Below are 4,601 nucleotides of genomic sequence, written 5' to 3' on the forward strand. Positions count from 1 at the left end.
TGATCTACCTCCCAAAGTGCTGAGAAAACACCTTTCAGATGCAGAAAGGTCCATGCACAGAACTTGCTATAGAAACTAAAGACTATCTGAGCCAAAAGAGACCTCAGAGGGGAGTTTACCTGATCCCAGCCTGGTGTGTGAAGAGGGAAGGCACTTATCCAAGGTCACATGATTATTTAGAAGTGCAATTCCTAGCTCACACCCCAGGTGAGTGTACCAGAGAGGAAAGTAAAAAACCAGCAACACTACACATCTGACTATGCCTGGGCTGCCCGGCGCCCTGGCTGGGGTCTGGCACAGCCCCTTGCACTGTGCCCCACTCTGGCTGAGCTGGCACTGTTTTGCTTTGCTTTCTGCAGAGAAGACCCAACGTGCAGCCACAGAGACCTCCGAGCAGGATCTGTCTCAGGGAGCACCCCTGCTCCTGGAGGAGTCACTGCACGGCCCCCGGGCAGTGCGGCCAGCTTCCAGCCCTTCTCTGCTCCTGGTCAGCTTCCTGCTGGCGGTGTTTGCACACCTCTTGTCCTCCATTTGCTTACACAAATTGCACCTCCTCCAAGAAGCCCTAATGCACTTATCTACCTTACACTCATTTTAACATCCAGTGTTCTCCAAAGTGCACCCTTTGAAGTATTCCTCAGAAAAGGGGTTCTGTGTTAAAAAAGGGGTTCTGTGTAAAAAGGGGTTCTGTGTTGTTAGATAAAATGTAGGCTGCCCTGTGAAACTTGATTTCAGATAAACAAAACTAACTTTTTAATGTAAATACATTTATTTTCTGCAGGACTTCTTAGAAGCACTAAACAACAATGGGCATTGTGAATTCCTGAGTGGGCTTATGGTCTGCAGTATTCCCTCAGTTTACTGGATCACAGGGATAAGACCGTCAGACTAAGCAAATAAAGATACAAATAAAATACTGAATTTCCAATTAACAATGTTGTGATAGTTTCAGTGAACAGTGAAGGGACTCAGTCTTACATATGCATGTATCCATTCTCCTCCAAACTTCTTTCTCATTCAGGCTGGCACATAACATTGAGCAGAGTTCCATGTGCTATACAATAGGTTTTCGTTGGTTATCCATTTTAAATATATCAGTATGTACATGACGTTCCCAAAGTCCTTTACTATCCCTTCTCCCCAGCAACCATGAGTTCATTTTCTAAGTCTGTTAATCAGCTATACCCCAATACAAAATATTTTTGGTGTCAAAAAAAATTAAAATTAAAAAATAAAGGTGTAAAAAAATAAAATAGCTCTCTAAAATGAAAAAAAATTTTTTTTGGTAAAGTATGCCCTAAACTTTACATGAGGCATACTTATACTAAAATAATATCTGTTATTTACCTGAAATTCAAATTTCACTGGGTATCTTGAATTTTCTTTGGCGACCTCAGATACAGATGGCAGTGTTATGACAGGTCTGGACTGGAGGCTCAGAAAATATATTTCAAGAAAGGCCCAGGTGGGTGGGCCTGATCAGTCTAAGAGTAATGAAAAGGAGTGTGTCTGTGTGTGTGTACATGGCCGCACATGTGCGTGTTCACTGGTGTGTGTCTGAAGTAGAGGTGGGGTGGGTGTCTAAACTGAGTGTTTGCCCAGAATGCCAGAGTTTTGACTCCAAGTCTCCTAGCTACTTTAGATTATTGAAATCTCAGGCTCCTTTTCCCAATCACTTATTCCATACTGACTTGGGTACGGTGTGTCTTTTAGGAGGTTGTTTGACAGTGCCGCTCATCCACATTGTACATACTCAAAACAAAAAGACAAGTAAGTCCTCATCTACCACTCTGTAAGTTAGAAATACACAAGTTATACAACATCTGGAATCCACCCAAGGGGGAAAAAAAATCTCAGTCTACAAATCTAGAATGCTGGAGGCAGAAACCATGTGCTCGGAATCATTAAAATCACATTTCACTTTGCTACAGTGCAGCTCTGTTCCCCTCTGGATGGCCAGAGTTGACTGGGAGAGATCCGTTTTTGTGGTGCTGAGCCAAGGGGCCACACACCTCTTGGTTAGTATCTGTCCAGGTTTAATACCTAATTACCGTCCTCAGATTGCCTCTCAACACTCATTACCAGCACTCAGCAGTTCCTGCCAAGGTGATGGAATTTTAGATTAGGACAAGAGTGGTTGCTTTTGTTTTCAAGTGCTGGCCTCCTTGGAACATTGTCATTCAGCAGGAGGCACAATTTCACTTTCTGCTGAAGGCTCCTGAAGAATCAGAGAATTAAGCATTTATAAATAAATCAAACTCTCCTTATGTGAGCAGAGGTCCTCAACCAGTGGTCTCTGTTTCATGCTTCTGATGAGTTTAGCTGTTTTTCTCCAACACTCAGGCCCAAAGTTGCCCTGACAAATGCACTCTAAGCTATAGGAATGCTGGATCCCAGAAGTGACAATCGGATGTAAGATGCATTCCAGGCCTGTCCTGGGACAACTTGAGTGGACTCTGTCACCTCTGATCCCATCCAGGATGGAGTGAAAAGACCTTTCTTCCTCATGAAGATGGCCACTGTGGGTAAACCAGGTTGGACTGTCTCACCTGTCTGCCTGCTGAGTGACCTGCTTCCCAGGCAGGCAAGCAGAAAGGGAAGGATAGGGTAGAGGGGAAAGGGAAAGGGCGTAAGAAAAGCGAAGGAAGAGAGAATGGGGCTGGGAAGAAGGAAAGAAAGACCTCAGGGGTGCAGGGAGTCGAGAAGAGGGAGGAGACAGGTTAGAGTTTAATAGATAAGTGAGATTTGAAGTCATTGTCAACATACTGTGAACTCCAGACAGAGTTTCTAGAAGCGACAATCCTATTCCTTATGAGGAATTCATTCATGTAACACACACTCTACTCCATGGTAAGGACAACTCCTAGGGATAGGGCACTGTTGTAGGGCCAACAGTTTGCACTGCGGTGAAGACAGGCAAACAGTGACAACAAGCAAGACAATTTCAGACCATGGCAGTGCTGGGAGGAGACAGCGTGCTCATGTCAGAGAAGCCAGAGTGCAAAGGGCTTTTGGATGGGAACAGTGGACGGGGGAGCCACTTGGAGGGGGTGCCAGAGAGGGGAGAACAGAAGGCTGAGAAAGAGCTAGTCACGCGAGGCAGGGAAGGGAGGGGCTCACGCCAAGCCCTGCTCCCCAGCCCCCCCCCCCCCCCCCCACACACGCTAACTTGGTAGGTAGGACAGTCGGACTGAGACCAACTTGGCCAGAGGGTGCTGAGCAAGAGGATACGTTACAGGGCAGAAGCCCACCCTATGCAGGCTTGCAGGTGCTGACAGAAAGCTGGGATTGCTTTAGTTTTGGACAATCTGTAAAATGCTCTTGTGATCAGACATATACGGTTGACCCTTCTGGATAAGAAAACATGGAGTTGTACATGTCTCCCAGTCCAGGGTTTGCTTTTGAAAGGCTGTCATGGGGGGTTCGGTCGCGGGCTCTGAGCGGCCCCTGCCCGATGGCAGCAGTAATTCTAGGGGGAGACACCATGGGTCCTGAACGTATCTTCCCCAATCAGACTGAGGAACTCGGGCCACATCAGGGCCCCACGGAAGGCACTGGGGATTGGAGCAGTGAGGAACCAGAGGAAGAACAAGAGGAAACAGGGGCAGGACCAGCTGGCTACTCCTACCAGCCTCTGAACCAAGATCCTGAACAAGAGGAGGTGGAACTAGCACCAGTGGGGGATGGAGAAGATGTAGTTGCTGATATCCAGGATCGGATCCAGGCCCTGGGGCTTCATTTGCCCGACCCACCGCTAGAAAGTGAGGACGAAGATGAGCAGGGAGCTACAGCATTGAACAACCACAGCTCTATTCCCATGGACCCAGAACATGTAGAGCTGGTGAAAAGGACGATGGCCAGCATAAGCCTGCCTGCACCAGGGGTTCCTGCCTGGGCTCGTGAGATATCAGATGCCCAGTGGGAAGATGTGGTACAGAAGGCCCTCCAAGCCCGGCAGGTTGCCCCTGCCTGGAAGTGACCACCCTGAGAGCTGCCATAACTCCCTGCATTCCAGGCCAGAACCAGCACAGGACTGAACATATCCTGGTTGTCACTCCATCTCCATCCTCCCCGGCTCCCCTCCACATCAAGGCAAATCAGACTTCTTCTCAGAGACCCACTTTATTCAGTTCTGTACATATGGGGACATTGGCCCAAGCCCAACCCACCTTAGCATGTATCACTCTGTGGAGAATAAAGCACCCTATGTACACAGCCAAAAAAAAAAAAAAAGAAAGGCTGTCATGGAGTGAAGAAGAGAGGTCTTCTGTGGTCCCAGCATGTGTCTCTCCTCCAAGCCCCAATCTCATCCTCATGGAAGAGGGAAGGCTGATCTGAGCACAAAACCCACTGGAGATGAAGCCCACACCTTTCTTTCCTTGCCTACACGACTCCTTCCATAGGGAAGCAAACCACTCATGCTCCCCGGGCCTCATTCTCCTCAGTGATACATTGGGTCCAGCAATATCCACTTCACAGGACAGAGTGTAAAAATTATGCAGTGTCGGGTTCCACAGAGAGTATTTCCTAAGCAACTGCAATGTTCTGGTTCAATATGGTGCCCAGATTGAGAACACCCAGCCGTGGTTGCTCTAGGATGC

General features: G+C 47.8%; 1 pseudogene; it reads left to right on the top strand.

Annotated features, from left to right (window-relative positions):
* Positions 1 to 3,425: 3,425 nt before the first annotated feature.
* On the top strand, positions 3,426 to 4,216 carry LOC136158603 (male-enhanced antigen 1 pseudogene; annotated as a pseudogene).
* The last annotated feature ends 385 nt before the right edge of the window (positions 4,217 to 4,601 follow it).

This window comes from Muntiacus reevesi, chromosome 2 (assembly GCF_963930625.1).
Source record: "Muntiacus reevesi chromosome 2, mMunRee1.1, whole genome shotgun sequence".
NCBI lineage: Eukaryota > Metazoa > Chordata > Mammalia > Artiodactyla > Cervidae > Muntiacus > Muntiacus reevesi.